Source organism: Hemitrygon akajei, chromosome 9 (genome assembly GCF_048418815.1).
Source record: "Hemitrygon akajei chromosome 9, sHemAka1.3, whole genome shotgun sequence".
NCBI lineage: Eukaryota > Metazoa > Chordata > Chondrichthyes > Myliobatiformes > Dasyatidae > Hemitrygon > Hemitrygon akajei.
This window is the reverse complement of record NC_133132.1, coordinates 114,840,989-114,853,207: the sequence shown is the minus strand read 5'-3', so window position 1 is coordinate 114,853,207 and position 12,219 is coordinate 114,840,989. Positions and strand designations below refer to the sequence as shown.

Here is a 12,219-nt window from a genome sequence, read left to right as displayed (position 1 = left end):
AGGAGAAAAGTCACCTTTTTATTGAACTAGCACTTTGTCGTTGGATTGGCTTTTTATTTGCTCTGGGAGAGGGGTAGAAACCGTAGACTTCTTTCTCGGGCTGTTGGATGTGAGAGTCAATCAGCCATTTGCGGAGGTGCTGTGAGCGTGCTTGCCAGTCAGGCAGTGAAGCACGGGTAGTTCCGCCCAGACGTGTGCCTTGCCATTTTCATTTTAATCAGTTTGATCAGGACGTCTGCTGATTCATTTTGCAGGACGGCCCCTTGAGAGCCAGGGTGGAAGCCTGAGGCGAGCCACCGTTGCATCATTGCAGCATTCCATATCAGCCAGACTGCAGCAAGCACGGATTAAAAACCAGCATTTAAATCAAAACCCACCCCGATACAGTGACCACCTCCCTGACACCATCCAGATCAAAATCTAAAACAAGGCAGTTCTCAACAAAGGTTAGAAAAGGATACCACACTGCTTCAGCAACCAAGGTGATACTTTGTAATAAAATTCATCATCACTCATAAAAGCAGAAAATTCAAATATAAAAATTAACTTGCCCATTATACCTGCTTAAGTCAAAATGTGTGATTTTCAGAACTGACAACCTTATTATTCAGTACCTCTTATTATTGATATTATTCTGCTCTTGGTTGCCATGGCCACATAGCAAGAGACATTCAATTTTCTGTGTTCCATCATCATTATCTATGAGGCCATCTGTTGTGGAAAATGAATTCAGCCTCATTTGCATGACTGATAAGCGTTTTTTTTATCTATTTAACAGAAGGTCATATGCCGGGGATTTGAAGCTGGTAAAAATATGTGAAAAAAGCCTATCGAGAGGATGAGTGGGAGTGTGTGCATTAGTGGATGTATGTGGAAGTATAACAGATCCCTTAGGCCTGGTAGCCTATCGTGCTGCATTTGTCATCCTTGCCAAGGCGACATTTTTACCTAGGCTTCTGCACAGCGAAGAGTGCTGTTCCCTGCAGTCTGATTGAAGTCAGTGTTTTGCTCATTGTGGTGGGTGTAGTTTGGTTTACTCTTTTTTTTGCTGTTCCCAGTTTTTTTTTAAGTCGACCGCTAGCATTCAATTATTTCTAATACGGGTTTGATGACATTCATTTTTTTCTAGTTGTGATCTGTGCTGTGTTTTAACAACTGCGTTTGGTAAGGAAAGAAGGGATAACATAGGCACTGCAGTCAGTGATTTATTACAGATTTATATTTGGGTGATGATTTAAAAAGAGCATAAATATAAATGTACACTCTGAGAATTTGCTGCGCAGTGCCCTTTTAGTTCATCTACTGAATCAACTGGTTCGGACTTAAGTTGTGGTTGTTGGTTACTAATGACTGCTGTAGCTGCTGACCTCTCTGATTCTATATTCAGTCATCTTACTGCAAATCTTCCGGTAAAAGTTAGTCACTGATCGGTTATTTGTTGGACATATGCAACTAACACAAAGTCAGGACAGAGGCTTGAAAGTAGTGCAAGTTGTTAAGTTGTTTGCACTATAGTTTCTGAGGCTTAACTTATCATCAGCAATATGTTATGCTTTCAAATAGTGTGGGTGTGTGTGTGTGTGTAATATACACACACACATACATACACACTTCCTTAATTTACATATATGGAAAAGAAAATAGACTTGGTGGATTTAGGCCAAATACGAAAAAGAACAACCTTGACCTAGATGCCAAAATTGTTAAAATTGTCCTACTTGGATGTTCACAAAATTAGTTTATGTGCTGCAATGTTTTGATGTGTCTAAATCAAGGTAAACATATTTAAAACAATCTGGAAGTTTGCCAGAACCAGGAAAAGCAGCATTGTTTGGAATACATTTCTTCTTTTAAATCTTATCATGTGAACATTGACTATCATAGGTTGAAGAAACCTTTTTTCCAAATCTATTATTACTTTAAAGATCTTTTATTATTCTACTTCGTGAAGCTACTCAGCACTTTCAAACATTAGTACACTGCAGAATGAGAATATTAATTCAGATAGTTAAAAGTTTAGTTTTGATAATGTGATCCTGTTGTGGTTTTTTTTGTGCTGCATTGCATCCGGAGTAACAGTAATTAGTTCTCCTTTACACTTGTGAACTGGAAATGACATTAAACAATCTTGAATCTTGAAGAAGATTCAGGATAAAACAGAAAGTACTGTGCAATGCTTCACTGTCAAATTTCCCCCAACTTATGGTGCCTTTCTTTTACTTATTGGTTAATATTTTGTTTTAACAACATCCTGCTTTCTTGTAAGAATTCTGTGATTGTTGCTTTTGTTTTAACTTAGGCAGCAATCTACTTTCTAGTAATTTTGATAATAGGCTTCTTTTGGAATATATTTCTGATTTTTCTGTCAGCACCAGGAGCTGTCCATAACTGGTATTCTGAGCTCTGATTGACCCCCTACTGGCTAACAGGCAGACTGAGAATGACTCTTGTTTTATCTTAGTTATCTTCATGTTGATCTGTTAGCTTGTTGTTTTGTGAACTTAAAATATATTCAGCATGTGCCTTGTTTTTGTAGTTGTTTATTACGTCCTACCTGACTGTAGTATTTGAAAACAATTAAATTATTTTCCTTGAACACAAGAAATTCTGCAAATGCTGGAAATCCAGACCAAAACACTCAGTATGCTAGAGGCACTCAGCAGGTCAGGCAGCATCTATGGAAATGAACAGTCGACGTTTTGGGTCTTGGCCCAAAACGTCAACTGTTTGTTCATTTCCATAGATGCTGCCTGACCTGCTGAGTCCCTCCAGCATTTTGTATATGTTACTTGAAATTATTTTCCAGGTTTTCTATTCAAACTTTCAAATGCAATATACCTTGAATAACTGAAATGGTTTATGAAGATACTAACATATTAGCAGAACTGTGTTAATTATTTCTGATTATATCTCATTGTTGATTCTGAATTTAAAAGTACTGTTTTATCAGAGATTTCAGACATTACTATTATCTGTAAAACTGCAACAAGAACATATTAAGTGTTAAACATTTGATGTTCAGCATAATGTTTAGGATTGTTCTGGGGAAGCAACATTTTTGTACTGTTTACAATAGTGGATATTGGACTTTCATAAATTATATAACTATAGATTTAGATTAATCACTTAGTTGACAATAAGAAGTAGCACATGTGTTTTAAGGTGCAAAGGAAATTTAGTTCTTAAGGGTTTAATCTAATAACTCAGAGACTTCATCCAATTTAAAAAGTAATGATCCAAAGCAGATCACCCATATATTATTACTATAATCTGCAATGGTCTCTAAAGCTCCAAACTCTCATTTTCTTTTTGCAGTTGATGTTTTATGATTTAAAAAAAATAAATTTGTGTTCCACTTTATGAAAAAGTGTTTGAAAAATGCTGAAGAAATGCTTAATGAGTATTTCTTTTTGGTCAGGTCTTACATTCAGCCTTCCCCTGTATTACATTATATACAGCAGTGCACACAATACTAGACACACACAGCTCCAGAGATTCAAGGACCCATGGGTACCGTATTAGTAGCACAAGGTATACAACCTCAAACCATGGTCTAGTAGAATCGACCACAGAATTGATGACAGTGTTAGGAAACACTTGTCACGTTTGCTTCCATTGTTCTGATATCCATGAAATTTCGGCCACACATTTTGATTTGGATGGAATACAACTTTGCCTGATCTAAGACAGTGGCTGAGGAAGAGGTAAGTCAGCAATATGCTAGTGATTTTAAATTGCTGCAGAAGGATTGTCTCTTAAGGGAGCTCATATTCGATGCATGCTACATAGCTAGGCTTTCTGCAGTCTCTTGTCTGTCTGATGCCCTTAAGCTGAGCTTGTGTTTGATTCAGCAGCCTTTGCAGAATATGTAGGCTTATTATTTTGTTCCTCGTTTTATTGTTCCTTTTATGTATGAATTTGCAGTTTCTGTATGGGCCTGTTGATATTTCCACCAGGACTAATATCACTTTTGTCCATGTGGCATTGCTATTAGCATACAGATGAACTGTGCTGGTGTTCGGGAGTTTTCATAAAAGGCAGACGTCCAGGTAAAACGTGTAATTAGAGAAATGGGAGAAGTATTGAGGGGTGGTAGAAATCAAGGCCATTGCTGAAGTTTATTGTTGTGGGGAAAGGCTAGCAGTCCTCTAGGCGAAGCACTGCAGTATGGAGGGCTGGGTATTTTTTCTACGCTTTTGAGTTGTTACCCTGGTAGACTCAGGCCTAGTTAGGAGTGCAAAATCTGACTGCAGTGTAAAACAAGTCCCGGCTATCTGACTTCTTTATGTTTAGTGTTTCGTTGAAGAACCCAGTAAGGTAATTTTTTTCAGTTCATTTTTTTTTAATGGCAGAGCTCTGATTTAAAGTACGCATTGAATGTCAATTTAAAAGTTGTTGCTACTTGGAAAACGTAAGAAAGTTGCAGATTTTAATGATGATGCAGATGCTGATGGTTTCTTGAACGGTGTTTTTTTAAATGTAAAGCATCAGCTAAATAAGTTTTAGTATTTATGAATTACATCTGTGAATACACACAGCATTCCAGAAGTCTCAGCATTTCTGCTTTAGTGAAAGATAGAACAGAATGTTTTTCTATTGAAGAGATTATTTGATATTTTCTGTATATTCAGCATTGTTTCTTTATATTGCAATTACAGTTTGATATGGTATTGAATACTGATAGTGTACATTTGATCTGCACAAAAACAAACAAAACAAATAAGGGTGAGGAAAAGACTAATTACCGTGACAGTAAAATGGAATATTCGGAGGCAGCAGGTTGGGCAGCTTTCTGGCAAACTTTTGCTCAAACACTGAGTAGTGAAAGTAGAAATATATTTTGTATAGAGAAATAAGCTGATGGATCTTTCTTCATATGTCTGTATTTACTTATTTTAAATATGCAGGATGGAAATTAATCTGACTTTAGTTTAATAGAGCTAATTTAAGAATAATGTAGTTAAAGAACTGCCCAGAAAAAATAGGAAGCCTGCTTAACTATACTGAAGCTAATTTGAACCAAAATACAGTTTAGAACCTAATTTCCATAAATGTTTGATCTGATTAATAGAAATAGTTATTAAATCACTGTTATCCTTACATAGTAATAGTATAGCAGGTCTGCTTTGTGGCAATTGGTTATGTGGAATACTCTGCATTCTAAAATAAATTGTTGCATTTTAAGTAATCCTGCATGTGTCAAAGTAAATGTCCGTTGGATTAAAAATACTATTATTTTGTACATCTTCATCATTGGCTATGAATAAATGGATTAGCAACATGAACTTTTATGAAGCCAAGGGGGAAGATGGTGCACCAAAACTGAAAGCAATACATTGTTGGTTGAAACATCTCCTTATCATGAGCGTTCCTAATTTACAAGATTACAAAATTGCAGAAATATGTTGACAAAGAAAATCTAGCAAATGTAAAGAACAAGTGTCATTATGTGTAAAGCTGTTGTGATGGAGATATTGTACAGTTTTTGTCCTTGAACTTCCAAATACAGTATGTAAAAACTGACTGTGTTAGACATCTGTATTGTGAAATGAATCAAACTGCCTCTGCACATTCCTAAAGAGACTGCATCTATTTTTGCTACCGATACCATGGCTTGTATTTTCACTGTAAGGAAAAGGATCAAAAGTACACAACATAATTCATTTAAATTTTATCCTCAGCATTACTCTAAAGTGAGAAAGTTTCCCAGCATAGTGGCTTCTTTGAATGTTTTCAAAGCAATGCAAAGTATTTTTTTCACTTTTTGATTAGGTATCTCACTTAAGTCTTGTGAGCAGTGTTGGCTTTTCAGTAAACTTTAATCTGAAGAAATTAAAAAAAGAATATATATTTCAGTATTTTCTATCTGTTATCTTTGTATTTCTATTTCTTGTACCAGAAGCAAGCTTGTGTTGGTGATTTGATTATTTTCATAAGGGAAAGGCTTCACTTTGAAATGACTGCATGCTCTAGCTATTTGGATGGATTAAATACATTTACCAGTGGCTGAAACTTTTCATGTAAATTCATAGGCTGTTATTAAATGTTGTTCACTTTCTTTAAATCTATTTTGCTTCATTTTAATCCCATAAAATTGTCAGATTTTGTTCTATGTGCCCTGAATATTATTTGTACATTTTCAAATAAGCAACATCCTTTTAATTACAAATCTGAATTGAACTGAATAATAAATGTATAATAGATCCATGTGAAAAAGCTGTAATGTATTTTATTTTGTAGATATAATTTTGATTTGATCGATGCAAAGATTGCAAAGTACCACTTTTGTGTTTTTCAGGGCCAAGAAAGATAAAATTATCTACATTGTATAGTGAGAAAGTTTTATTTAATTTCCACATGTATAAGCTACATGAGTGACACCCTATCCCACATTCAACTTCATATGTTAATTAGTACTTTTCATGTTCTTCTTTGTTGTTCTGAATGTGCTTTGTATGATGCTGTCTGGGCTGTTGCTGAATGCCATGTCATTTTTCATTTTCTATTTCCAGAATATGAATAACTGTTACAAATTATGAGGTTGTTATGCATGAGCTATTCAGATCCTAATTCTCCCTACTCCCGGTTATCATTCTGCAGCCAAAGTAACATGAAGGGTCATTGAACTAAATAAATAATTTCAGCAAATTCCCCAAAATTATAATTTCCAAACAAAGTTTTATTTATAAATGAGAAATAAAAAACTATGTATGTCTCAGTGCCCGTGGCTGGGAGAGGCTGCATTGATTTCATTGAGTAGCAGGAAGTGCGGAAAACTGTAGCTGGGCACTCTACATCATGATTTAAATCCTCCCTACCCAGTAGGAATGAAGCAAGGGAGACAATAAGATTTACAGTCCTCACTTACCATTCTATTCTTCTATTGAAGTGAATGTTTCTGAATGTTTTCAGAGTAATTAAAATTAATTCGGAGGTGGGCAAGTACCCAGGAGAATTGTGTTTTGAATGTGATGCTAGTGGTAGTGGTTGGATCGGGTATGATGATAGGTTGATGACAAAAGCTACATCAGTCCTGCCACAAGACAAGCAGTGTCTGGAAAGTTGGAGGTGGGGAGACATAGTTTTGAATGTCTTGCCCATATCACAATGTCTGAGGTTGAATTAACCACGATTTAAGTCAATTTCAGGGGTGGGCTGGGGGTGGAATCATCGATGTGACAGATTATGTACTGATATATGCAGTTTCCTGCGGCAAATATTTTCCTTACTGAAACAAGTGACCACCATTTGTGGTGAAAACTGAATGTCACCAACATCTTTGAACTTTCTTGCCTCAACACTAGCATTGACTACATCTTCATTTTTTCTCAGTCTGAAATGCCCAGCTCCAGTAAGCAGGCTACTAACCTTCTCTAAAGTAGAAACCATTCTGGACATTGTCAATAGATGCTGGCAACTGAAATGGAAGATCTCTGGCAGTTAATCCAAGAGCATCTCTAAACTGAGTAGGGAATTGGTTTGTCCATGCCCAACTATCATGTGAAAATCACCAGTAGATGATGTATGGAAAGCAGGAAAGACTAGAAACACTCAGCAGGTCAGGCAGAATCTGCGGAGTAGGAAACAGAAATAATATTGCAGGTTCGGTCATGGATTATGCATGTCTGTTTCTGTTTTGCTGGTGGTATCTGCCAAACTTGGAAGATGAGACATGTCTCATCTTTGGAAAGTCCAAATGATATCTGGAGTGTAACATTTCAACTGATGACATCTCTCAACAATCCCAGTGGATCTAAGAAGGAGAAGGATACTAATAGACTTGTGAAAGTCAGAAACATCACCAGCATCTTTAATTTAATGTTCTAATATTGATCAGTCTGTTGTTTCCCAGCAATGTGCCAGGTTTGGAAGAGTTGCTTCACAGCACTCTGCATGACATGGCACTAGAGTTGAAAGAGTAGAGGAATAAGAGGGGTCATCATTGAAGTAAAACTGTAGTGGGAGAGATGATCTGAAAAAAGATAGGAAAGAATTTTTCTAACACAAAATTCTTCTCTTGTTTGTGGACCAACCTCTCTCAACACTACACTTGTTTTATCTATATTTTGCCAATAGAATCAATCACAGGTAGATCTTTGGAATTATTCATTGTACTGCTACTGGCATGGTGTAACTGTTTAATGGACAATATTTTAACAGCATTAGTTTTTTAAGGCTGCAGATTATTCAGCACTCTCTCATTTCTTTATTGACTGTCTTCTCCAATCTCAATTTTTGTTTTACTTTGAACCAACAAACAAACTCTGATTAATGTGGCAGAATCTTAACTGAAAAGCTTATATCAAATAATAAACTAAATGCAAAGCAATGAATATATGGAAGAGTTTGCAGGTTCTCTTAATCTTTCTGAAGCTGCCCAATGAAAATTGAGTGACATTATGGCACAGTAGGAAGGGCAGTGCCTCAGAGCTTTAGGATTCTGACCAGGTTCAATTCTGACCTTTTTCTCATTGTCTGTGTGGTGTTCTCAATTCTCCCTGTGACCATGTGGGTTTTCCCTGTGTGTTTCTGTTTCTTTCCATGTCTCAGAGACAGGTTGGTTGGTTGTTTTACTGATCACTTAAAATTGCCACTTGTATAGCGGGTGAGAGGGAGAATCTGGGGAAGAGTTAACAGGAATATAGTGGAATGGATTCTTCTAATGGTTGCTAGATGGTTGGCATGAACTTGGTGCCATGACAACATTCTCGCGTCTGTTTCCGTGGGACACTTTTTGTTCTCCAAATCAGTGCTGGTGAAGTATTTCCCAGGAAATCAGAACTTTGAATTACATAATTCTTGCCCAAATCAGGTTTGGTGATATGTTTCTATTATCTATCTGAGCACAATTCAAATAATTCAAAGAGGCTATTTTATCTTTACAAAACTTCAGTTTTATGTGCGGTTTTGATAGTCATAATTGGAACGTGGTTTCAGTATTTTTTTTCCATGAAATGTGCAAGGGGTTCTGAAGACCAGATTTATTTCCAAAGGATACCCCAAAAAAGTGCAGAGTGGAGCAACACATTGAGCCACTATTTATAAATTTCCTTCCAATAGTTGTTTGTACAACTAAATAAAATCACAAAGTCAATATGTATGTCCATGCAATGGGTTTTCAGTTATTTTCCTCTGGAGCGATAATTCCCAGATGCAGTGACTATACAGTTGCCCTTAATGTCTCCTTGCATAAAAAGACCTAAACGGTACTGGAAATCCTGATGACTGCCCAACATGCTTTTCAATATTGAGGGACAACAAAATTAAGTTTGGATATATTTCCCCTAGTGGTTAATGATCAGTTGATATTTTCTGTCAAAACTAATATAAACAATGACTATTTGAGTAAGATATGAAATGGTGACCAACATTGATTAAGTGATATACCAACATAGAGTTAAGACCTACGGAGGAGGGGGAAGGAAAGAACTGCATATTGTTACAAAACCATTAACAAAATAAACCCATTTGTTTAAGTTGGCAATGTAATAACAATTTCAATAGTGTATTGTATATTCAAATGATTCCGTTTCAAAGTTTCCATTAAGTTGCTTCATACCTACAAAGTTCATCTGGTTTCAATCCCAGAGGTGGCTTTTATCAACATTCCTCTCAGCATTTAAACTGTATTGCCGAGGTTGGAGGGTATTTTGAGGTTTGCTGAATTTCTGAAACAGGCATAGATAGCCTCTAAAACATCCAATTCTCAAGGTGCCTTCTTAGAGTGCTGGTGCTGCATGAACAACACTGGGGAGTTCTTCGGAGCTTCTCCACTCCACCAGCGTAATTCTAATAGGTATGCAGCAGAACCACAGTGAACTTGTGGAAGTGAAATTCCTGCTAAACCCCTCGAAGGCAGTGAGAAAAATTATATGTCAACAGAAGCAGTTGTTATGCAATTCTTGTGTTGTAATTTTGAACTTTTCTATTTGAAGCCTTGATATATTGTGTCAAAGTTCGAGAGCCGTGGACCGCTCTCCACAAACTATCACACGTAACCACTGTTTGGCACTTACTATGAATAGTTAGTGTTGGGAGTTTGCATAGTTCTGGAAGCAACAATATTACTTCACAGTATTTGTCATTATCATCAAGTGAGCAAATCTGTAATGGATCACTAAGGGTCATGATCACACAATTCCCACTGTTTAGCTTAGATTTTGCATCAGTCCACTCTGGCTACATTTTGGATGGTTAAAGGGTTACTTCAGACGTATGCAGAATAAAGAGACAAAGGATATATGATAAATAAAAGCGTTCTTCAATCTGCCAAGTAGAGACGAGAGCAGGCCAGTAATTAAAGGACTGAGGTTTACCTCATTTAGATTTATGCAAAAAGAAGCCAGTAATGGAATCCCTATTTCTGTTCTTTCATTAAACTGTATGGAAGTCTGAAAAATTGACGATATATTTGGCATCTATTGTGCATTATCAGAGATTTGTAGCTTCAGGTCTAATGAGAGGAATTTTAATATGGTTGAGTGCATGCTGCTGGGTGTGGGCTGAGAATTAAATTGTGAAAAAAAAATGAACTAGCTAATGTCAACTCCAAACTACCATCTTCCAGGTTATTTTGGAGGTGAAATAATGCTTGAGCAGCCAACCCACTCTCAGCCGGAATGTTTGCAATTTAATATTTTAATGAGGCCAGAAGCCTGACAGCTGCAGCAAAGTGATAACAGCTTTGGAGAGATGCAAATGCCCATACAGTTCATTACTGCACTCTTTGTGGGCCAGGAAGAACAAAGTTGCTCTCCCTCTGACCATCCAGCTGAGCTTGGAGATCGGATGCATGCCCTTTGCCCAGACCCGCCTCCCTGATCCTGAATGGAGGGAAGTCTGCATTTATATGTTTTACCACCACCACCAAACCTCCACTGTATTCCCATCTGCTTAGCCGCCCCAGCTGAGTCAATGAGAACACTGTTGCCTCAGAAAATAATTTTATACATGTATTAGACTTTTAGTTATTTCTCAGATGTTTGTGCAATGTATTTTCTAAGTGAATGGCAGTCCAGTGCTAACTTATAAGTGATCAACTAGACTCTACGTTTTCTGTGATGTCTGTGTAGCACATCAAATAAAAAATAACTTCATACTCGACATAAATTAAAACTGACACAACATTCACACTTAAGTTTTATATTTATCCTCCTGAAAGCTCCAGAACATTTTTTCAGAGATTGTGTCTAATCCATCTTTCTGATTGAGATATCCAAACTCAGTCCCACTCTCCAGCACTTTCCCTACAACCCCATCAAGAAAACACATCGTTTATGGTGTTTTTATACAAACAATATAGCTAAGTTATTTACTGTCAATGAATTCACGTTTGCTGGTGACGCATTGGTGGCAGGGCAAGCGTGCGAAATGTGAGCTGAAGGTGGATGCAAAGGAGCCCCAAAGTGGTTTAGATGATTTGGGCAAATAGAGAAAAGCATAGCAGATGAATTTTACATACATAAATGTGAGGTTATAAACTTGTAAAGACTCGCCATCTGAATAGTGATAGAATGAGGGAAGGAAAGGTGTGAGATGTGCAGAAAGCAAGAATTCAAGTGCAGCAAGCGTTAAGAAGGCAAGTGGTATGTTGGTCTTTATTGCAGGAGATTCGAGGACAGGCGCAACGATGCCTTGTTGTAGCAGCGCAGAGTCATGGTGAGGCCTCTGTGATTAGCTATAGTCTCAACTGAGGCAGGATGTTCATAGATACAACAGTGGTTTGTTTACCAGACTAATACTTGAGATAGTGGAACTAACATGTGAGGAGAAATTGGACCTTCTTTGGCAAGTGTTTAAAAGACTGAGTGGAAACCTCAGAAGATGTTCTAATGGGATCAAACAGACTAGATGCTAGGAGGAATTTCCTGAAGTCTGGATTGTCCAGGAACAAGAGTTACAGCCTCGGGATATAGAGAATGCTATCTGGAAGATAAATTTTTCCATTGGGGAGTTGTTAACCAATGGAATTCTCCACCATAGAAAGCAGTGGAGACCAAGTTATTTAGTGTATTCAGGAAGGGGGCAGATAGACTTTGCAGTGCTGCAGGGATCACTTATATAAGGAGAAGATGGGAACAGGTTTCTGAAATTAATTGTGTTGAAGCAGAGCAGGTCTGATAGCTGAATAACCTATTTTCTAGATTTCTGTGAAGTATCTTTAAAGTGATGTCTGTTAACATAAGAATAGTTGAAGCAGATATGTTCACAGCAAGCTTG

The 12,219-nt window shown here is 37.1% G+C and overlaps 1 protein-coding gene across 16 annotated transcripts in view; it reads left to right on the top strand.

The window, feature by feature from the left end:
* Positions 1-402: 402 nt before the first annotated feature.
* Positions 403-12,219, top strand: part of LOC140733456 (myelin transcription factor 1-like protein) — a 444,485-nt gene continuing 432,668 nt past the window's right edge. For 10 of the 16 annotated variants that reach the window (XM_073056820.1, XM_073056819.1, XM_073056818.1 and 7 more), the window contains exon 1: positions 802-1,017. The gene's annotated coding sequence lies outside the window, so the exon portion shown is untranslated. Of the gene's footprint in view, positions 483-801; positions 1,018-1,142; positions 1,165-3,473; positions 3,705-3,827; positions 4,050-4,086; positions 4,318-12,219 lie in introns of those variants that run through there. The other 6 variants (XM_073056807.1, XM_073056806.1, XM_073056808.1 and 3 more) reach the window with 6 other exon arrangements.